The 24649-nt window shown below is 42.3% G+C and overlaps 1 long non-coding RNA gene across 1 annotated transcript in view; it reads right to left on the bottom strand.

Annotated features, from left to right (window-relative positions):
- Positions 1-492: 492 nt before the first annotated feature.
- Positions 493-24649, bottom strand: part of LOC308093229 — a 69305-nt gene continuing 45148 nt past the window's right edge. Inside the window, exon 3 of the long non-coding RNA XR_013933865.1 lies at positions 493-652. This is a non-coding gene — a long non-coding RNA (uncharacterized lncRNA). The remainder of the gene's footprint in view (positions 653-24649) is intronic.

The raw sequence follows: 24649 nt of genomic DNA, 5'->3' as shown, positions 1-24649 counted from the left end.
AAAGGTTTTTTTTTTTTATTTGTGACAAACAGCAGATTTACGACGTTTCGACCCTTCCGGCCTTTTTTTATACAAAAAAGTGAATAAATCGGCTATCAATCCCACCTGGTGATCAGGGGCGGTACCAAGACTTACATGATTTCTTTACAAACATTTTATACACGATTTCATAACAACAATTCATCTTTTGCATTTTTTAAGAACATTTCTTAGAAAGAAAAACATTTTTAAAGATTTTTTAGAAACCTTTTTTAGAAAAGCAGTAGTAGACATAACTCATTAGACCTACAAATAGGCAACATTGCATAAAGCCCATTAGTCCTGGAAGCCATTAGCTGTTCCCTCGTTTAAGGGGACAGCAATGTGGTGTCCACGACCAATCAACCTCAAAACTGATTTTTTTTTAGACACGGTCTGCATATACTTTTCTGTAACTGGTCAAAACTGGACTGTAACTGATCTTTCTGTCCAGTTAGGTAGTTATGTCTGGTCTGTAGCTGATCTTTCTGTTGAGTCAGTTGGTTATGTCTGGTCTGTAAATGGTCAAAACTGGTCTGTAACTGTTCTCGGTCGTCAGTCAGGTTGTTGTTCCTAGCCTGTAATTGGTTGTAATTGTTCAATAGTTGTTCTCTCTCCACCATGTTGGACTGATCTGTATGGAAACAATATAAAAATGGGTGATCCACTAATTAAACAAAATTGTACTGCAGCAAGTCAAGTGTTAGCATTAAAGTACAGTATATTTCATGGTAGTGTGACCCACCCATAATGTGTCACATTTTTGTGTTGATTTATTTATTATATTTTGTGCTTTGAACTCGTTTTTGGAGCTGTCAGTGTTATCAGTATCAGTATTCAGCTTGGTCATTAGGGGGCAGTATCAGAGTGTTTTCTCCCTCATGGGATACTATTACCTGCAGACAGGAAGCTCACGTCATTCTAATGAGAGCAACCAGTCTGAAAACAACTGAAACATTCTGTGTGCTTCTTTCTCCTGTTAAACAGGTTAGTTGTGGTGCATCAACTCACTAAATGGTATCAATGTGATCATTATAACATTAAGTACACGTTCTGATGGTGGAGCCTAACTCTAAAGTTTTTACAAGATGTGGTTATTGTTTGTGAATGAATCCAGTGCAGAACACAGTAGTTTGGCTGGAGCAATCAATGCAAAATGGCGACGTGAGTGCGCAATGTTTACATAGGACCTTCTGATCCTAATTCAGACTCCCATTAAGAGCTCCCGTTTTTGTACAAGTATTAAGAATGTATTTTGGTATATTGTGTGTGTTCTGTAAGAAGTTTGACATGCTACTTTATTCTGTTTGGACATGGTTATATTAGTTAAACTCTCAGGAATTGGTCAATGAACATTTCAAGTACAGTAACTTAAAGCTGCATTACTAAGAAGAAGAAAAGTATAATTGCTTAGATAAATAAGTTAAAGGTGAATATTCCTGAGAAAGACAAGACTGTTAATGAAGGTCTGATTGGGTATTATTGTATGTTTTGAAGTGGTGATGTGAACATGTTTGCTATGTGCAAATATATGGAAAAGAATATGGGGAAAACATGCAGTATTATAATGGTGATTAACTACAGTGATACATTTATGGTTCAATGAGTGATTTTGGTGAAACCAAAGTTGAAGATAAAGTAAAAGACATTGAAATGATAATACAAAGTAACAAAATAAATGAGAAACAAAGTAAATTGTGAATCTGTGAATAAATTCTAATGAGAGCAACCAGTCTGAAAACAACTGAAACATTCTGTGTGCTTCTTTCTCCTGTTAAACAGGACATTATTATCTGCATGTTTGTCCTGGCTAAACAACTGAAACATTCTGTGTGCTTCTTTCTCCTGTTAAACAGGACATTATTATCTGCATGTTTGTCCTGGCTACCTGGGACCTGCAACAGTAGCATATTTGTATGTTCTCCCACTGCTCACTTGGGTTTCCTCCCACACCAAAACACATGCATGTTAGGGAGAAACTCCTGTCAGTGACCTTGATCAAGGCATTGGTTTTAGAGCCCCCACCTGAAGCAAACACGTAACGATGCTTCAGCACCATAGACAGAAAGACATAGACATGCAATAGTCTGCATGGTGCTCTGTAGGATGACCCTGCAGAGCGAGCAGAGAAAGAGAGTGAAGGTTGAGCAAAGGATCAAATGGTGGAAGTTAAAGAAGGAAGAATGTTGTGTGGAGTTCAAGGAGGAGCTAAGACAGGCACTGAGTGGCAGTGTAAAGTTGCTAGATTGAGCAATTACTGCAGAAGTGGTAAGGGAGACGGCTAAGAAAGTACCTGGTGGTGAAATGAGGGAGAGCAGGAAAGCATACAGAGGTTGGCAAAGTGAAAATGGGATAGCCAGAGGGACGAAGAAAGTAAGCAGGACTAAAGGGGATGCAGGGTAAGGCAAATAGAGAGGTGGGGGAGGCTGAGGAAAAGGAGTATAAGGAGTTGTATGAGAGTTTGGACACTAAGGAGTGAGCAAAGGACCTGTCCGATTGGCTAGACCGAGCTGGGAAGGATGTGCAATAGAGACACATGGGAACTACAAATTTCACGCCCACTTTTGAGACAGCGCCGCTACTCGAGGTCCGTTAGAACGATGTACTGCAGCTGTCACTGCAATTCTTATGAAAGGAATATGAGAGTTAGCCTACTTTTAAAATGATCCTAGATGAACTGGAGACGATATAGAGTTGAATAAAAAATATGTTTCCAAATGTAGAGAGTGTCTTTATCAACATATCTTCTTGATTTCGTAATAGTTGATGTGTTTCACATTTAAGTTGCCACTTTAATGGGTTACCCATAATGTTAACACAGCAGAGGGTAGACGGCAGACAGACAAGTACTCGCATTTCAGTGACATCACTGTCTTTACGAGCACCGAGCGCCGACTTTGAATTCTCATCCAAATCCCGACTGACTTTGTTCATGTCTATATTTTGAACATCTCATAGGCTTATATTAATTTTCTACCTACCGCGGAGGTCCGACAGTACATGAAAAATTAAAACTTGTGGGTTTACTGCTGTTGTATTAACTTGCCTGAATGTAATTTGGGGAAATAACCCAACTAAATGGAGGAGTGACATATCCCGACATTTTCAACTACTTAGTGAATTCTCCAGGATAGTATTAATATACTGTGGGGTGTCGCTAGGCAACCGCCTTCCAGCTAAGCGCCTCAACGGGGAGAGTCAGTGGGACAGAGACGGTGCGTGGCCAGCCATGCCCCGCCCCCAGCTGGGCTGCGTCATCGACGGGCGCTACCTGCCCGTCTATCTGTGGAATCAACCTGAAGTGAGCGCACCTGCGTTGCCCAGCTGGGGAGCGCACAGACAAACCAAAAGCACCGTCTCTGCCTCGGTATGGCCTGACTCTCCACGTTGACCAGACAGGTGCACAGGCGGTAAGCGAACCCCCACTTATTCTCCTCCTCTTTACCCGGTGTTATATAACTCGGGGTCTAATGGTTATGTGTTTCTGTTATAGGCAACCTAGGACCTGATGTAATAATGTTCATGGACTGGAAACCCACGCAGAGGGCGTGAGGTAGATACGCATGGACGATTACTAACACTGAGCCCCGAAGGGGTGAAAAGTTTGCTTTGTTTGATTTATGATTTGAAACATATTAACAAACGGCACCAGGGGTTTCCCGCCTGTGGACGTGCCATTATTCCTAATAAAACGCCCTGTGAGGCCTTAGAAAATACTGTCTCCGAGTGTTGGTTTGGGTTCAGTCTTCACAATACAAATAGTCTTGCAAGAAGCTGTTTGGATAATTGTCCAAAATAAACAGCCTATAAAAATTATACATGAGATCTGGGTATTGAAAACCTCAAGGGATTCGTCAGTGACGTATATATATACCATGCGACCACTTGAACTTTAGATTTCAGATGCTAGAACTTTTGACACACAGATGGAGTAAATTATAATATATTGTGGGTAGTATATCGAGTTAACAGATATGGGACATTAAAAAGGATAAATTAAACAAATGGGACAGTTTATTAGTACACAAAAAAAATCGCTACAGCCTCAGTAGTTAACCAGTGAAATTACGGTATTTTACAATGCCTCTCATAGAGATTGCATTGAGAGCTGCAGTTCATCGTTGTAACGGACCTCGAGTAGCGGCGCTGTCTCAAAAGTGGGCGTGAAATGTGTAGTCTGTCTCTATAGGGTGATATTGATTGACTGCGTTGTCACTATGACTTAACCAAAGTTAAGAGCTGGGAGGGAGCTTGTAAAGATTTGGCTCTTGGTGACAAGTTTCAGATTTTTGGTATGGTGTTAGGTATGGGCATAAGGTTTTCAAAAAACATCGTCAGTTTGCAATAATTCTAATATTAAATAGGTAAGTATGGTTGAAACCCCAAATAATTGACAGAAACGATTTTTCAATGGATTCTGTTACTATTGGGCATGCTAAATAGCATACTAAAGATTAAGACAATCTGACCTCTGGAAAGGCATCATTTTCAAGATGGCGTCCGCGACGGCTGCTGGGAGCTTAAAGAGGTGGTGCCATGGTTTTGCACTTTTTCTGTTTTTCATGTGTCTATGAGGTTGATAGAACTTCATTAAGCCCCCTGGTGGTGTTTTTATGGTGTTTTATGTCTTCTCTGACTATTTTGAGTTTCTACCTGGAGGCTGAAACCTTGAGGGTCAAATGTGCCAATAGAAAAACAGCGCTTTAGTGACATAGTAAAATTGTACCCTCCCCCTCATTATCATAACACAACAGGTGTGGGCATGAGGAGGAGGAAGGACTAGGACAGGTGGGTGGTGCTAAGGTGGTGGAGGAGGTGCTAAGGTGAGAACCAGGTATACTTAATGAACTGGAGGCGTGTCCACATAAAAACATAATTTTAACACTTTCTGTACACTTTTTTGAAAAAAAATCTTCCTCCTAGTATAACCATGATACCTGATGATTATGTTTTAGAGGGGGGAAATCACTGAAAATCACGGCACCCCGTCTTTAAAGTCTCATTCATTACTCAACCTAGAAAGGTGTTTTTTCTGTCTAATCCTAGGTTTTAGGGCTCAAGGAATGTGACTGAATCAGTAAAATTTCCATCAGTTCATTATTTATTGCCAAATTAAAGATGGCGTTTAATGTCCCTATAGGGACTTTGAATCTGGACCAAAGTGATTCAAGTTTTTTTTACGTTTTCTGGGTACAATATTGCCCATTTATTTTTATGTTGCTGAAAACACTAGCACAAATATGTCAAGGGTGTTCACTTATTCTTTAGGATGGATTTCAACATTTAAAAAATGCTTTTGTATATAATAATATTTTTTAGCCCGGACAGTTATACTGAATGACATTTTGACACTTTAAAGCTGTATTCAAAACATCAAATTAGTAGTTTGCAGTACAAATATAATCTGGTTCAAAAGAAGGGTATGAGTTGAGTTATTGAGGTTTCGAGGCCTATAGGCTCGAAACCTCTTTGTATCACTACACTTTCTTTTTTTATGTAGTCACTTTTTACGAAACTTGGCAATATGGTAGAGGGCTATACCAAACGGCCAAGGCCCAAAACTCAAAACCATTGGCCAAAGGGTGGCGCTGTAGCACTCAATTGAACTCAACTTTGAACAGGTACAACTCATGCCCTGTTTGACCTACAGCCACTTCAATACACACATGCGTCTCCTCATGCCTAACAACTTTCACACTCTGACTTTTGACCTCTGACCTTTAGATCTCCCACCATTTTGAATTATATGAAAAGCAGCGAAAAAACTATCCTCCGGGGATTCTTTTGCAATCTGCACGAAACTTTCTACACATGTACTTTGGACTTATGCCGACAAGACGTTAGTTGCGGATTTTCCATAAATGAAAACATAAACATGTACACACATGTACACACATGCACACACATGCACACACATGCACACACACACTCGCGTTCGCACACATGCGTGTGCATGTGTGCATGCGCACACATGCACATGCACACACGCAGGCTTGCATTCATTGCCCTCTAGTGTTGGTTATACAGAATTGTCTGGGTGGGTGGTAAAAACAAGCGCTCCTTTTTCAATTTCCCTGGAATGGCAATTTCCCTGTAACATATAATGTTACAGGGAAATTGGAGAAGGAGTGCTCGTTTTCACCGCCCCCCCCAGGCAATTCTGTAGAACCAACACTAGAGGGCAATGCAAACCATGAGGCTTCCCAACCACAGTGCACTAACATATATGGCCCCGACCACACACACACACACACGCACACGCACACGCTCACGCTCACGCGCACACGCTTTCAATTTAGTTTATTGAAAGCATGACTGTTAAGATAATCTGGTTGCCCTAACAGGGCAACCAGATTATAGTTAGTGTGGTTGCCCTAACAGGGCAACCAGACTATAGTTAGTGTGGTTGCCCTAACAGGGCAACCAGACTATAGTACTCTTCCCACTTTATTCCACTTTATTCCGGATAAACTTATTTTGTCCCGCTACTCCTCCCACAGTTTTTTTTCCCCAATTTTGTGCCATATGTCAAAATGACCGGCCTCACCGGGAATCGTGTGCGTGTATTTTGCTAAGGGATTGGTTACATAGTTTTATTGATATTGATTTATTAGTGCATTAAATTTCCCCATCCACTTTAATGGAAAAATGAAAAGACTCCTATTCAAGTATTTTTTTCTCACAAACCATAAGAGCTAGAGTTACCAGATTTGGAGGGGAGGTTCATAATTTAGTCCGAAATTATTTAAAAAATAATCACACCATTCGGCCTAATGGTGGCGCTATAACAGTCCACTTTACGTTTTGGCCTTTAACTCTTGAACCGTAGGTCAGAGAATATTTTTTTTTTCTTCCCTAGATTCCTTGGGTCATGACGCAACTCCCCATATAGGCCACGCCCATTTGCGTCAGGATAGATTTTCCGCCATTTTGAATTTTCTTCAAAACACACTTTTAGCTCATCCTCCCACATATTTTGTCCAAATTTCACAAAAATCGGTACACATGATCTCTGGGCCCATGCGATAAACATATCCAAACGGCATTTTGATAGTCTTTACCGTTCGACCGTAAATGGCTTCCAAAGTTAAAGGGAGGGGCCCGTTATACCAAAAATGCCAGAAATCACGAACGAAACGTCCGGTCAATCCCAAATTTAAATCACATGTCGAGGGTGGTTTACTCAACGAATCCCCAAAAGCATTTCCACTTTGACCCATAGGGGGCGCCACAAATGCACAAAACGTAACCGTTTGATGCAAAAACATGATTATTTGGGGGGATCAATTCTCTCAAAATGAAATAAAAGTGATCTCAGGAGTGATGTGACAATACGATTGGCCCGTTACATTTGTGGGAGGGGCCTGTTTGACAAAAAGGCAGATGTGAAAAATGCAGGGCAAAGGGTTTTCCTTACACATTACATTTTTTACACAGATCGGTGCAGTTATAGGTAAAAACATGAATCGGCCTGTTATAGCGCCACCACGAGGCAGATTTGAAGTGTCATTTCTTCCTCGGCCTAGTGAGAATGTGCGTGCAAAATTAGGCCTACATGGAAATCGCATGCTGTGTGTGATTTGAGGCATTTTGTTCAAAACAGAGACTTTGGAAGCCATTCTTAGCCAATCACGATGGAATATGAAAAATCGGAAAGACCTGTTTCGTTTAATGACTATAGAGATACTGTGTCCCAATTTGCGTGATGTTTGGATCAAATCTTGTAGGAGTACTGTCATAAAAAATGGTTTTGCAAAAAGCTGCCTCCTGGTGGCGCTATAACAGGCCTATGTGATTTGGGGTTCTGAATTGGCATCCAGGGAGTGTGTGTGCACAGTTTTGCTACGATCAGGCTAACAGTGCATGCCGGAGATTAGCTGTTCACAGACGGAGGGGGCGAAGGACACACGGACGGACGGACGGACTGACAGACAGGGTGCAAAACATAGTCTCGGCCATGCCTTTTGGCCTGGCCCAGAAAACAACAAAGCATCATGCTGTGTAAAGTAAAAAATAAATAAATCCTAATTCAGGTGCCCACTCGTCCAGGTGCCCAGTTGTCCAGGTGGCCACATGTCCCAAGTGCCCAGTTCCCAGTTGACCAGGGGCCCACATTTCCCTAGTGCCCACGTGTCGCTAGTGCCCTCATGTCCCTAGTGCCAAGATGGTTTTGGTGCCCAGTTATCCCTAGTGCCTGATGCGTTGTGAGCTTGTAGATCTGCTATTTTCTAATGATACATTTTGTATACATTTTATGCATTTGAAAAAATAATTACTACTTTTACTTCTGGTACTTTAAGTATATTTTGATGCAGATACTTTTGTACTTTTACTCAAGTACATTTTCATTACCAGACACAGTGTTTCTACAATTGCAGTATTGATATAATTGATATTCATTGTAAAATAAATATTATTATATATAAATTAGGAATGTAACTGGCTTCTGTGTTTTTTTTTCTTCTTCTTATTATTATTATCATTATTATTATTATTATTGCTATTATATATTTTGCTAACTTCTTCTTTTTAACTTTTAAATTAGCCAAATGACGTTTGCATTGAAAACAACCCACAGCTGCATATCCGGTTTAGAAGGGATACGGAAATGGTTTACCTAAGTGTGTGTGTGTGTGTGTGTGTGTGTGTGTGTGTGTGTGTGTGTGTGTGTGTGTGTGTGTGTGTGTGTGCACGCATGCGTGTTCTTGCGTGTGCGCATGCGCGCGCGTGTCTGTGTGTGTGTGTGTGTGTGGGGGGGGGGTTCCTCGGAGTTGGAAACACTGGTGACGCGAGGTTCGTGGGGGGGAGGGGGGAGGGGGGAGGGGGTGCAAGAGGGCTTGCCCGGGCTTGTTCTGACCCTGTTGCCTGAGCAGACCAATCACAGCTCTTGCTGATTTTGTCCCTCCCCTTAGACTCACAGCACTCACATGCCGCCTCTCACAAATCAAAATCCTGCGTGAGCCTCGGTCGTTTACTATTACTATTGTAAACTGTTCTACTTGATTTAGCTTCATATTATATCATCGATCTACTTTGTTTTCTTCGGAAGACTTTCATTTCGTCGTCTTTTGTCTGAGGTGAGTAATATTATATATATATATATATTATATACTCTTGTTTCTCTGATAGCCTTGGATCACACGACGGTCATGGATGAACTTCAACCTGGTGTTTGCACTTTCTCCCTTTTTGGACCCTACATCTACTTCAACGTTCAGATTTCAAACAAAGTTTTTACCCCATGGCCACGGATGTTATAATTATGTATGGGCCCTCAGAAGTAGCCGTATCTTCCGTATTGTTCAATAAAAAAACATTTTAATCCGATCGCTGGCCATTTTCTCATAGTTGGCACACTCTATCAGAGTGCAGTACACCTACCAACCGATGGGGCCGCATAGTTGAAAGCATGCGGACATGCTGAGAAAATGGCCACCGATCGGATTAAAATGCTTTTTATTGAACAATACTGAAGATACGGTTACTTCTGAGGGCCCGAACAGAATTGGCACATCCGTGGCCATGAGTTAAGAACTTTATATTTGAAATGTGAACGTTTATGTACATGTACGGGCCGTGCAATCGCCAGGTTAAGTTTGTTTCAGGCCCCAGGACTCTGGGTGACTTTGTTTTCATAAAACCATGTCACAATTTTGACCGTTCCATAACAATTCATTATATAACGCAGAATGCAGCTTTTAATCAACATTGCATTTGTATATATTTTGTCTGTTAACATTGAGCTTGTAGATCTGCTAAAACTAACTTTAAGCAGCGATCGTTGCTCTGAAACTGGGTTAAAAACAACAAGGATTCGTAAGCTAGGCTAACTGATGCTAACGGCTATAAACGTGTGCTTACTACTTCCGCATGGCAGTGACGTCACACACAGCTCCTTGGAGCTTTGTTTGTGTCTGTCTCGACACAGACAGTTGGCAGGATAGATAGACAAATTGTACGTGTACTTCTATCCACTATTGTATCCACTACATTTCAGAGGCAAATATTGAACTTTTGATCCACTACAATTATTTGAAAACTTTAGTTACTCTGTAGATGTTGATTATTATTTAAAAAACATTGGCTACATTAACAACTTAAGCCCTACTTAAACTTTGGCGAAAATGGCAGATCTACAAGCTCACAATGCTATGCGTTGTGAGCTTGTAGATCTGCTATTTAACAATTAGCTCTAAAATTGGCAGCCATCTGTAGCCATGTGATAACAAGGCATTATAATAGCAGATCTACAAGCTCACTGTAAACGTGTAGGCTTATTTTAAATAGCCAATCTACAAGCTCACTTGTCAGCTTGTATACCACTTGTGAGCTTGTAGATCTGCTATTGTTTATTGATATGCATGTACTTTCATAACTTTGTGTCTAAAATATTGTATCCCCTTTTTTTTTACAGCTCTGGCTGTGTGGACCCAGGTGACAGGCACACCATCCCAGACCTACTGCAAGGTGTGTAACATCCTGATCCTATTTTAGATGTTCTATCTAATGTTGGCTTATTGACATTGTCTTGGGGTCAAATACTAGGTTATGGGGGTCTGTGGTCTAATGCATAGGCTAAAACATTGAAGCTCTTTGACATTACAATAGTTTGAGAACCACTGTTCCATGTGACAAGTATGTGTTGCTTCAAGTTTCTATGGAGTTGTCAGCTGACTGAAAGGTGATAATAGATGTGATTAGAGGTGTGGTTAGGGGTTGAATAAATTACCCATTTTCTGAGCTTGTAGATCTGCTATTGTCCCTATATTGACATGCTCACGTCCTTGTGCTCAGACTGTGTCTGTCTATCTGTGTACATTTGCCGTGTGAGTACTGTACAGTGTTGCATTGCTGATTTGGTATGTTGGCAAATGGCATAGATAGACAAATATTGTACTTGTAATCCACTACAATTATTTGAAAACTTTAGTTACTTTGTAGATTTGGATTATTGTTTAAAAAACATAGGCTACATTAACCACTTCAGCCCTATTTAAACTTTGGCAGAAAATGGCAGATCTACAAGCTCACAATGCAACATGTGAGCTTGTAGATCTGCTATTTTCCAATTCTCTCCTAAATTGGCAGACATCTGTAGCCATGTGATAACAAGGCATTATACATATTTGAAAATAGCATATCTACAAGCTCACTGTGAGTTTAATGTTTGGAAAATAGCAGATCTACAAGCTCACTGTAAGCTTGTTGCCTTGTTTAAACTAGAACTTCGGCCGCGCTGCGCGCGGCCTCGGCTCTATCGCCCGTGCCCACATAGCACCCGCGCCCACACAGCGATCTGTGCGCCCGCCCTGCACCCCTCCTCCTCCCCCAATGTGCAGTATTGAGAGCCCTGACGTCACAACATTTGGAGTGATGGCCACTGCACTCTGGTTGGTTGGAATACACCTAGGGCCCAGGTACAGCTGAGATGAGAGAGGAGATGTGCATGTTAGACACAATATGACTCTGAGCAGGCATCACAGTGTTTAAATTGCATCTGGTGAAGAAGAGACTTTATTTTCCTATGTAGGTAGTATTGTGTAAATACTGTATGCTTTATTGCGACGATGACACACACACACACACGATCCGATGGATGTGGGAGGGCTATTTTTTTTTTTTCATAGAGCTGGTGGCGTAGTTGTCTCGCGCAATGTGGCAACCTGGTCTGACTTAGAGGCGTTTGTACGTGTTTTCATTAGAGCTGGGTTCTTATGTGTGTAGCAAAATCAGTGTAAATGTCCAGTAATGTGCAACTACTACCACTGCTTTTGTATTTGAAACGTTACATTTCTCTAAATATTATAAAGTGTCAGGACAGCCTAATACAAATATAATGTATGTAAAGGCTAGTTAGGCTACTATAGGCTACAGTGAAGTGGGACTGAATGACTGTTTTTTTTTTTTTTTTTGGACTGTCTTGGTGATTATCTGGCACAGTAGTTGTGAATTAACAAAGTGGACATTTAGACTGAATGTTTCCTTTCCGTTGTCCGTCAACAGCACAGTAGTCTGTGCCTTGACTTCAGTGCACTGACTCTCTCCCCCCCGGCCCCCCCCCTTGTGCTTCAACTACACGGCAAAAGGCTGTGCGTGGTTTCTGCGGAGGGTGTTATGCAGGAATGTGTGACCCTGTACAATCTGGTCAAAATGGCCACTGTTTGTGTGTTTTTGCGACGCGTTGTGGACATACTGACCTACCAACGGATATGTGTTAGAATGAATTCGATGTTTCGGTGGAGGGTGTTATACAGAAAAGTGTGACCCTGTTCAAGCTGGTCAAAATGGCCGCTGTGTTTTTGCGACGCGCCACACACACACACACACACACACACAGTTTCTTGGCGTTGCGTGTGCGTTCGCTCAGCATAGTTTTTCTGCGTGCCATGGCTGCGTGCAAAGTTTTGTATAGTGTGTCTCTCTCTCTCTCTGTCCCCCTCTCTGTCTGTCTGTCTCTCTGTCCCTACCTCACTCGCGGCTGTGACCGCTGTAGAGGAAAACTTTCGTGTTGTCTCTTTGTGTCTCTGTCCCTCTCTCCATGTCCATGTGTGTCTATCTGAAGCTTGTAGATCTGTTGTCCAAAAGATGGTGTGGATTTCTCTCCCTCACTCGCTCGCGGTTGTGACCGCTGCGCTGTGTTGATGGACTGTGTGCTCTGCAGGGGGAGGGGCTGCTGGCAGTACATCTGATCTACAAGGCAACAGCGTGTCGACGCGCGAAGCGTTGTTAGCTTGTAGATCTGAGGGGGGGGAGGGGGTGAGCTGCATAGACCAAGGCAGCGCTTGTTTCTGTGTGCTCTGCAGGGGAACGAAGGTGCTGAGGTTTTGTGGCAGATGATGATTGGCTGTTAAAAGAACCCTCCGGAAGTAAATTGCAGCTGGCGAAGTGATTTGCATAAGTATTGGGGCATAATGCGTTTCATATAATTGTGCATCCTGCAAGTACAGTAACGGTGTGGGAAGCAGGTATGCTGGGAGGCAGAATATTGAGGAATTTTTGTGAAAAGTTTGGAGTTAGTTGGGCCATGGGTCTGCTTGGATGCCCTCCACATGCAATCATTTCGTCTCCATGAGTTTGCTTGTCAATTATAGTGGGAGGATAGCCGATCGACAAGCTCACTTGTCAGCTTGTAGATAACTTGTGAGCTTGTAGATCTGCTATTCACTATATTTATATAGTGACAAATATATATTTGTGTCTAAAATACAGTATTTTTGCTTGACATTTTCAGCTGTGGCGTGGCTGTACACCGGACCTGATCTCTTGGCCAATACAGCTGTGGACTGAGGGGACCATCCCAGACTGCACTACTGCAAGGTTTGTTTAACATAACATGACACCTATGCAAATCAAAGGGTTTTAGATCTAACTATCTAATGTTAGCATATGGAAATTGTCTTGGTGTCAGTCCATTGTCCGTTTTTAAGGAGGCATTGCCAATACATATACTCTGTAGCTTAACTCTTTGGCTGTCATATCAATAGTGTAATAAGTGTGCCACTGCTGCCAGCAAAAACAGTGATTTTACTGTACCTTTGAAAAATCACGGAATCATCTCTGTGACTGCCGTCCTCACGGAGATCCGCACATTACATGCAGAGGGTTATCAAGATTCCCAGAGGGGTCCCCAAATTATTTTGTTGGTCCCCAGATTATTAGCTTAATTGAAACACATTTTCTTTCTTTTTAATGCCAACTATAACCTATTATTTTAGCTTATTTTGCACACTTTATTGTCTCCGCCAGGCCGGAATGCATGGCTGAGACTATGTTTTGCACTCTGTCCGTCCGTCCGTGTGTGTGTATGTCATTCTGTCTGTGGACAGCCGATCTCTGGTACCGTTGGCTTGATGGTAGTGAAACTGTGCACACACGCTCCCTGTATGCTAGAGCAGAATTCTGCCCCAAATTAGTCACATGGGGCTCCTGGTTGTGCCACCAGGAGGCCGATTTTAGCAAAACACACTTTTGACCGTGCTCTACACATGTTGTCCAAACATCACGCTAATCGGTACACAGTATCTCTATTGTCATTAAACGAAACGGGTCTTTCAGATTTTTTATATTCCATCCTGATTGGCTGAGATTGGCTTCCAAAGTTTGCAGGAGTGCTCCGTTTTGAACAAAATGCCTCAAATCATAAACACGGCGTGCAATTTCTGTGACATTTTGCACGCACATTCCCACTAGGCAGAGGAAGAATTGCCACTTGAAAAATGTCAAGTCAGCCTCATGGTGGCGCTATAGCAGGTCGAGTCATGTTTTTAACTATAACTGCACTGATCTGTGTAAAACTTTGTATGCACACTCCATAGAGGCCAAGAAAAAGCCTTTGCCCTGCATTTTTCACATCTGCCATAAGCGCAATCAGGTGGCTGACTTGTGTAAAACTATTATTTTTCATATTCCATCCTGATTGGCTAAGACTGACATCTAAAGTGTGCAGGAGTGGCCCATTTTGAACAGATAACGCAAATCCTTATAGCACTGTCTTATTGCGGTCAAACTTTGCACGCACATTTGCACTACTTTGAGATACAAATGCCACCCTCTTAACATTGCCTTATTATAGCTCCATCAGGAGGCCGATTTTTTCAAAACAATAGTTTTTATATTAGCCCCACTAATGTTGTCCAAACGTCACGCAAATCGGTACACATTATCTTTATAGTGATCAACTCTCCAGTTTTTCATAATCATCCTGATTGACGAATTCCAAACATTGCTGGCCCACAATAACTTACCTGACCTGGTGGAGACCTGTGCTGGGCCCGAGCACTGCACAGTAGTGCAAAGCCCTATTGAAACTCCAATGATTATTATTCCCCCAAATGAATCGGGAAAATGAGGGCCTAAACGTTCACAAAAAGTTGTGCAACTTTGCACACACATCACAAGTAAAGAAAAATTACGTATTTTAATCGTTTCAAAAAGGTGCGTGGCCTATTGGCTCAATAGCGCCCCCTACAAAAGTTCATGCTTCAAGCCCGACAATAAGGCTTCACCTACATGCATGAAAATTGCAACCAAACAGGAAGTCGGCCATTTTTAATTGATAGTGTTTTTGTTTTTTCACGGGTTGTACTTTAATAAACTCCTCCTATGCGGATTATCGGATCCGCCTCAAATTCGCTCGGAGTACACAAAAGACGGTAACGATGAAAAGTTATCAAATGCTTGAGTTTTCATAAAACGCCAAACAGGAAGTGAAAATAGCCGATCTACAATTCCTATTGGCTGGCCTTTAAACAGCCATAACTTCGGTTCGCAGCATGCTACCGAGTTCAAATTTGGTATGTGGACTAAGACCACCAATAGGGACGAGCTGTAATTTCTGAAGCCCCACCCCCTCTGTCTTCCTATTGGCTGGCCTTTAAACAGCCATAACTCGAGTTTGCAGCATACTACCCAGTACAAATTTGGTATGTGGACTAAGACCACCAATAGGGATGATCTGTAATTTTTGAAGACCCGCCCCCACTGTCTTCCTATTGGCTGGGCTTTATACAGCCATAACTCCAGTTCTCAGCATCGAATACCTACGAAATTTGCTAGGTACACTTAGGCGGCCAATAGGGACAGGCTGAAATTGCTTAAGCCCCGCCCCCTCTGTGTTCCTATTGGCTGAGTTTTAAACAGCCATAACTCTGGTTCCCAGCATCGAAAACCTACAAAACTGCCTAGGTATACTTTGACGGCCAATAGAAACAGGCTGAATTTGCTTAAGTAATTTAGCCTAACTTTTCAGCTGATTGCCTTACAGGCTTGTATCTTAGACAGAACGTCGAGGGCCCGGCCATCGCTGCTTGCAGCTTTAATTCTAGTTACATTCTGTTTCCACACATTTTAAAAAGGTCACGACTATGTCATGACTATATAGTAGGGCTGAACGATTTTGGGAAAAAATCTAATTGCGATTTTTCTGACTGATATTGCGATTGCGATTTGATTGCGATTTTTAAATGTTCTTAAATCTTAAATCTTAAACATTTTTTTTAAGTCAAGCTTCAGTTTGGTATTCACTGTGTACGTTTAAAAAGTAATTGGAAGTAATGGAACATTACCAAATGGCATACCATTTATTTACTGTTCTAGATTCTAATGAATAAGGATGAGAACTAAAAGATATGAATTGCTTCATTGCTTCCAACATGTATCTTCCAAGTACTTTTTTTTCCATGTATATATTTAAACATTTAGCTGGAATAGAAATAGCTTATTTTTGTAGTAAACAACCCAACATTGAACTTGTTAAGTCATTAACTTATGGCTCAAGAAGAGAAGCTTTTTCTGAAATGAAGTTCAATAAATAAAATTAAATTAAAATTAAACAAATAATTACCTTTTTGTGTTAACAATTCACAGCAGTGAAATAAGTAGGTCTTTCACTTATGGCTCCAGAAGCATATTTACTGATATCCAGTATTTAGCTTATGTAGATTAACATTCAACTAAAATGTAACACTTTTTTGTCTCACAAGGCAAAGTCCTCTCCTACTGTACATTGTATTACTACTACTCCTTGGAAGTGAAAAACTCAGAATACATAACGCAGTGGTGGAAAGTAACTAAGTACATTTACTTAAGTACTGTACTTAAGTACAATTTTGAGGTACTTGTACTTTACTTGAGTATTTCTAATTTCCAATACTTTAACTTCTACTCCACTACATCTCAGAGGCAAATATTGTACTTTTACTCCACTACAATTATTTGAAAACTTTAGTGACTAGTTACTTTGCCGATATAAATTATAATATTATAAAACCTACATTAACCACTTTAGCCCTATTTTATACCTAGGTTATTTGAAAATAGCCGATCTACAAGCTCACAACGCGCCGCGATGCGACGCGTTGTGAGCTTGTAGATCTGCTATTTTCAAACATTAGTACTTTTACTTTTGGTACTTTTAAGTACATTTTGATACCAATACTTTTGTACTTTTATTCAAGTAAATTTTGAATTTGGGACTTTTACTTGTAACAGAGTACTTCTACATTGCAGTATTGATACTGGTACAAAATTTGAGTACTTTTTCCACCACTGTAGATAGTGACAAAGATACAGTTCATAGTCGCTTCTTTTGGGCTTGTTTTCATAGACAGGGTTGCTTATTTCTCTCACAAAACCTGGCAACACTGACCAGGAAGTGCTTTCCATCGTATTTGTTTACAGCATCTAATAGTTTAACACATCCACTGCCAAGGGCTAATCTCATAATGTACTCACCAGTGCCAAGGTGTTTTTGTTGTTTTTTTGTTTTTTTCATGTCGCCATAGATCTTGTTAAAATCCTTAAGATTGAGCGCTACAGTTGAGTCTGTTTACATCCGCGAGATCTCCCTGTATCTCCCAGTGAAAACCACGTGTCAAACGGGGCATCCATGTTTGAGTTAGAGCGGATTACGTTAAACAGTGAAATGCGAGGAGAAAAAACTACAGGAAGAGAATTGAGTTTCAGTTTCGTCTGTAGAATGGGAGCGGGCGTGATCGTGAAAACCGGATCCCAAATAATTCTATTTCCTGTCATCAAACCGGAAACGGAAGTGGATAAAAAAAAATCCGAAAGTGCACCCGGACCGCGCATGCGCGAAAAGACCGCAGCCCGTAGGGCTACGGTCTCGGCGCTTAACAGTTGGATTTAACGGCCCGTAGGACTACGGTCTTGGCAGTTAATGTGTTAATAATGATGGGAAAAATATAAGTTACACTTACAGAAACAAACATAGATAGGAGCAACACTACTACTACACTACTTGTGTCGCAACGAAAATTATGTTTTAGCCGACGGAGAGGGACCTAACTCTATGAGAGGGACAGAGCGAGGGAGAGAGAGAGGGGGGGGGGGAGCTCGCTGCCCTCTCGCTCCCTGTAGAGAGAGGCAGCCACTCTGGAGAGAAGGAGACAAGTCCCGCGGGTGCTCTGGGATTAATATTAATATTACATTATGATAACATTAAAAAATTAAAAATCCCGGCCTTTGCGATTAGCTAATTGCGTGGTTTCAAATCGCGATTTCGGTTTGAAAATGATTAATCGTTCAGCCTTACTATATAGGATCCAATTTAGTCAAAGCTGTCAGCCATTCTTATTAAAAAAATTCTAATGAAATAAAACAAAATGGTTACACCATTATTCTACAGATAAATGGTAACATTAGTGTTTGCAACAGTAAACTTATGAATTAATGCATTATTTTCCCATACTGCTATACCTAATATAAACTATGCTGATAATATGAGTGCCGTACTTCAATTCTATGGTGTACTCATCATATACATAATCTTTGGTATACATATATTCTTATGTAATACTTTCTCTCTTTAGTTATACTTTTTCAAAATGTTTTGGTTAATTTTGTATAAAATCTTGAATAGTTAAAGTTCAACAAGGGAATGTAAGCTATTACAAAACTCAAGTCTGTTATAGCCATAATGGCATGAATTGTAGATGGATATGAATAAAATAAGCCCCATACATACAAATGCAGCTGCTATATTGTTAACATACCAATAATGAACATTATGAAAGATGAAAAAACTCAACAGTCAGAGAAATGACTTCATATATACCGATACTTGATCATAGACAAAGATTTTCATAAAAAATGTGCCCTTTAAACAGCCATAACTCCAGTTCCGAGCATGCTTAACGCCCCAAACTTGGTAGGTGCTATAACAGTGTAAAACACTTCAAATGGCCATGCTTCAGTGACCAATGCTCTTAGCGGCGTAACATAGGACTAGGTTTGAAGGCTGCGCAGCGGCCTGAAAATCTACTGTCATAAAATGGCACACACGGTTTTTACACAAGAATATAACGGTAGAAAAAAATAATCTAACAAGTAATTATATTGTAAAACTAGCGCTAGTCTGAAATTGTTCTCTTTTTTTATTCTAGTGTTCATCAGATCGAAACAGCTCCGCTGGTGACTTTTTAACGGTAAGTAAGTTGATTCTTGATGCTTGAGTGATTTGTGACTAATGCTACACTAGTTTTGAAGGTTGTGTTTTGGTAAAGAGTGTACATTTTCATAAAAGTTCAGATCTAAAACTTGGTGACATCATGCCTCGTCGTGGGAAAAAATCTATCGCTAAAAAGAAATGCTGGGATGCTAAGTTGGCCCATACAGATTCACCAAACAGTTGCACAGAGGTCGATGAAGGGACACAAGAGACATTTAGTCCAGCCATGGAGCCTTTGGTAGAAACAGCTCAGCAACATGCACAGTTTGATGTTGAAGAACAAGAAAACATTGGCGAGGCCATGGACCTTTCCAACAATGACCCGGTACTGCAAGCATGCACCGTGCCACCCTCTGTAAAATCTGTGCAGGCATCCAAAAGCCAAGATCATCATGCATTTTCAGATATGTCAAAGAATCGGCAGTGTACATGCATGGCTCTGACATTTCTGGCACACCAACATGAAGGTCTTGACTTAAAGATGGATGATCTTGACAAGATACTGGACATGGGAGACAGTCTGTATAAAAGAACAATAGCACAACTAAAAAGACAAAAGCTGTTTAGGTTATCCCTGCTGACAATGGAGGAAACGCCCCTCAAGGTGGAAACCAAACGCAATACGTACTCTGTGACAAAAGGTAACATAGATATGGGATATATGAGAGCTGAGGGAGAGCCTCACCAACGGCATTGGTGGCTGAAGCTTCAGGAAAGACTTCAATGTCTGTCTGAAGATGTCAAATATGCACTCCTAACAGTATCACCACACACCATTGCCGTTTTTAGGGACGGGTCTGGAAGATATGGACTGTTTGACTCTCATCAAAGAAGTGCTGATGGCCTACCTTTGTCTGGAGGAAAATCTGTAATGATGACCTTCTCTCAGTTGGATGATCTGTGGGCTAAGATTGACCAGGTAATTGACTTCTCACATTCACGGAATATTGACAAAATGCAGTTTGACTTCATGCCAGTGACATTCGAACAGACAAATGCACGGTCACCCCATCTGTCAACAACACAAGTTACTCCTGACAACCTGCATCAAAAAGAGCCTGTCGATCTAACTAGCCAGGATGGAACAAACACTGGACCTCCAATGACCACACATTCTCTGCAGGCAGGCCATGCACCATCAACAAAGGTAAGTTCAGACACTAAAGATTATGGAGCCAACAAAGTGAATAAACAACGGAAAAAGAAAATGATGAGGAGACAAATAAAGGATCAACTGCAATCTGATAACAAGGACAAACATTGGACTACGAGGAAGGAATACATGAACAAATACATTGCCATGAGATGTATAACAAATGCAAAATTCAAGGAACAGCAAAACAAATTCAAGAAGGCATGTGCCAACAGGAGAATCAGTCAAGATGTAGTGTTCAGTTGGATGAAAAAGGCATATGGCAACAGGAGGTACAATGAAAATGAGGAGTTCAGACGACAGCATCAGGTGAAGCAGAAAGAATATGAGAAAATGAGGAGGAAAGATGAGGAATTTAGACAGAAGAAACAGGCTTATGACAACAGGAGGTACAATAGAGATGAGGTGTTAAGAGGGAAAAAGAAGGCTTATGTAAACAAGAGGTTCAGAGAAGATGAGGAGTTCAGGGAAAAGGTTGGGGAACACATGAAGTCCTACATGGCCCGCAGATGCAAAACGGACCCATTCTTCAAGATGCGCCGTGACATCCGACGTTCAATGAGAATAAGAAATAGATACAAGGACTTATGTGATGACCTGCGCAAACGGGGCATTGCTGTAAAAGCGATGAAAGATTTAGATACTGCGAGGATAGATTTACCTACCGCACCCCAACAGAATGAGCTACTACAAGGCGCTATAGCGAGTTTCCAGAAAGTCATAAAACATGGACCAACTTTTGTTTGCACAACGTGCCATCGGACTCTTTTCTCTGATCAAGTGTATGTTTGTCATCGGTCAAATTACACGATCAAACCCCGCGTGGTTGCTGCCTGCTTGACAGGCAAATACCTTCATTCGTGTGATGATCAATGTGGAGGGCCGGAAGATTGCACTGTACCCGTAGAAAGGCGAAAAGAGTGGATTTGTCGATGCTGTCACAACAGTGTAGTAGCAGGAAGAATGCCACGCTTGGCTGTCGCAAACAACCTGGAACTTGCACCCATTCCTCCAGAGCTCCGCCAACTCAATGTGCTGGAAAGACAAATATCGGCAATAGCCATACCATTTGCCAAGATTCTCACACTTCCTAAAGGCAAACAGAGTGCTATATATGGTGCTGTGGTGTGCGTGCCAGCAGACGTGGAAACCACAGTAAACACCCTACCCAGAAGGCTCGACTCATCCCGTTTGTACAGGGTGAAACTGAAGAGACGTCTGCGGTACAAAGGCCATCATTTGTTTCACACTGTCAATATGACCAATGTCTTACTGGGCTTGAGGAAACTCATCGAGACACACCCCGACTACAAAAACATCACAATCCGAGATGATGAGAGCATCAACGATGAAAATGTGGAGGGCCATCTTGAAGACCTACCCACTGTTGAACTTGAAGACCTACCCACTGTTGAACAGACGGGCACAGACGAAGTCATGGACAGTTGTGACGACGCCGAAATGATGGAAGTAGCCGATGCGACTGAAACCCTCGACCCATCACGGAGAGTGGATCAACATCCACCCACTGCCCAAGATGAGCAAGATGCGCTGAGACCTGGACATGGCCTGGACAGTTGCTTGGAACCGGATGACATTGGACAAGAGACAATGACATACGGAGATGGCATATTCTGCATCGCCCCAGCTGAAGGAAACAAGCCTGTCAGCTATAGCACAGCCCCTAACCTCGAAGCAAGGGCCTTCCCTACATTGTTTCCAACTGGAGAGAACACGTTGGATCGGAAGAGAAAGCTCAAACTGACACCAAGCAGGTACTTCAACGCAAGGCTTTTCAATGTTGATGATCGTTTTGCGAGAGACCAAAGCTATCTCTTTTTTGCCCAGTTTGTTACAGAGACCCACTTGGCAAAAAACACCATCTCAATTCAATTGAGGAAGGGCAAACCCTTTACCAAGGATGGTCGCAGGATCTCCAACAAGATGTTGCAGGACAAGCATGAAGTTGAGAGACTGGTCAGAAACCGGGATGCAACAAGGTTCATGCAACCCCTTAGGGGGACGCCAGCCTACTGGCAGAAGACCATGTATGATTTGTTTGCCATGGTCCGTCAGTTAGGCCCACCTACCTTCTTTTTGACCTTAAGTGCTGCAGAATTCAGATGGCCAGAGGTCATAACGGCAATAAAAGCACAGCAAGGCCAAATAGTGGATTTTGACAAGCTGGACTGGAATGAGAAATGCGACATCCTCAGAAGCAATGCAGTGACTACCATGCGAATGTTTGACAAGCGAGTTCATTCTGCGTATTCAAAACTGCTGTTGTCTGATGCTCGCCCAATCGGACACGTCATAGATTGGTTCCATAGAATCGAGTATCAAAACCGGGGTTCGCCGCATGTTCACGCCTTAATGTGGGTAGCCGACGCCCCCAAACTTGGAGAAGACTCGGACGAGAAGATATGCGAATTTGCGGACCGCTACATTTCGTGCCAGCTGCCTGATCCAAACGAAAATCCTGTGCTTCACCGAATTGTCCAAGAAGTTCAGATGCACAGCAAAAAACACACAAAGTCCTGTAAGAAAGGTAACAAGACATGCAGGTTTGGATTCCCCAAGGCACCAGTGGACACAACCTGGTTAACTAACCCAACGCCAGTTGATCCAACGGAGGAGGTCACGGATGAAAACGAAAGGGCCGCAACAGGAGGAAATGAAGGAGCAAACGAAAGTGCAAAGAGGAGTACCGAAGGCATAGGCAAACAACAGAGGGCAAGAGCACAAGCTGCTTTGGCCAAACTCAAACCTCTGTATGATCTACTTCTGGACTTGCCATCAGAACTGACCGATCTCTCAGAGTTGCTGGCAAAGTGCAATTTGACTCACGAAGAGTACGACAGCTATCTTGAAGACTTGAGGAATGTCCAGGTCCTCTTGATGAAGCGTGGAGTCAAGGACTGCTATGTGAACAACTACAACCCAGTTTTGCTGGAGGCCTGGAATGCCAACATGGATATCCAGTTTGTCCTGGACCACTTTGTTTGCATCTCATACATGCTGTCCTACATATCCAAGGCCGAACATGAGATGGGTGAGCTTCTGAAACAAGTAGTCGAAGGCATAGACCCCACAAAAGTGACCGAAAGGGGTGCAATGAACGAACTTGTTCACGCATATGTGAAAAACAGACAGGTTAGCTCTCAGGAGGCAGTGGCCCGAACTTGCAGCTTGCAATTGAAGGAATGCTCCCGCAAAGTTGTCTTCCTCCCGACGGATGACAATGCAATGAAAATGAGCCTCCCGCTCAGCTTGCTGCAGAAAAGACCAGCCGATTCGAACCAAGTGTGGATGTCAGGGCTTCTTGACAAATACAACGCCAGACCCAAAACACTGGTGTTTGACAACATGTGTCTAGCAGAATTTGCATCCGAGTACAGGATTGTGTACGGTAGCGAAGCAAAAAAGCCAGATTGCCTGAAGCTGTCTGACAACATGGGAACCATTAAGAAGCGCTCGACGGATGGCCGACCCGCGGTTATCAGATACGCGAAATTCTCGGAACAGAAGGACCCCGAGAAATACTTCGGCAACTTGCTGAAGGCTTACCTTCCGCATCGCTATCAGACCACACTGAAAACCGCAATCTTCCCCACCTACAAGGAGTTCTACGACTCTGCGTCTGTGAAAATACCTGGACAAAAATGGACATGCCGCGCAAATGCCATTGTTGATGAGAACAAAATGAGGTATGAAAAACACAGCAAATCGATGGAAGAAGCATTAGAGGAATTCATGAAGCATGGCCCTGCGGAAGATGCGTGGGCCAACATTGCCCCAGAAAATGAGCTCGAGCGGATGGAATGTCTTGCCGAACAAGATCAAGATCCACAGGCAGACGACGAACAAGACGACGTCCCAGAGTTCAGTTGTCAAGAGGTGGGTACAATTGTTGGTCACAGGGTATCGGCTCCGCAAATGAGCCTCGATTATCTGCGTTCAATGTGTCGAAACCTCAACCGGACTCAAGCCTCCATCTTTCACTCTGTACGTGAATGGTGCTTCAAGAGCGTACTCGACCAGAAACCCGAACCCTTCTTCTTCTTTGTCACTGGGGGTGCTGGAACTGGCAAATCACACCTGATCAAGTGCATCTACGGTGAGGCAACACGGATTCTCCGTCGACTCCCCAGACTGTTTGAGGAGACGGATGCATCCATGCCCACAGTGCTGCTGTCTGCGTTTACAGGAACTGCGGCATACAACATCGCGGGAAACACACTGCATTCCCTGTTGAAGTTGCCAAGAAAACTGAAACCACCCTACATAGGACTGGGAAACAAATTGGATGACGTGAGGGCAAAGCTGGGAAATGCGGAGATCATCGTCATAGATGAGGTGTCGATGATTTCAAAGGCTATGTTTATCTACATCCACTGGAGACTGCAAGAGATTAAAGGCAGTAAGAGGCCATTCGGCGGCATGTCGGTACTTGTAGTAGGCGACTTTTACCAGCTCCCTCCAACGTCAAGTGGGAAACCGCTCTGTGTGCT

This window comes from Gymnoscopelus braueri, assembly GCF_963280865.1.
Source record: "Gymnoscopelus braueri genome assembly, chromosome: 10".
In the NCBI taxonomy this organism is placed as follows: Eukaryota; Metazoa; Chordata; class Actinopteri; order Myctophiformes; family Myctophidae; genus Gymnoscopelus; species Gymnoscopelus braueri.
The sequence above is the reverse complement of the archived record's forward strand: the minus strand, read 5'-3'. Positions and strand labels throughout refer to the sequence as shown.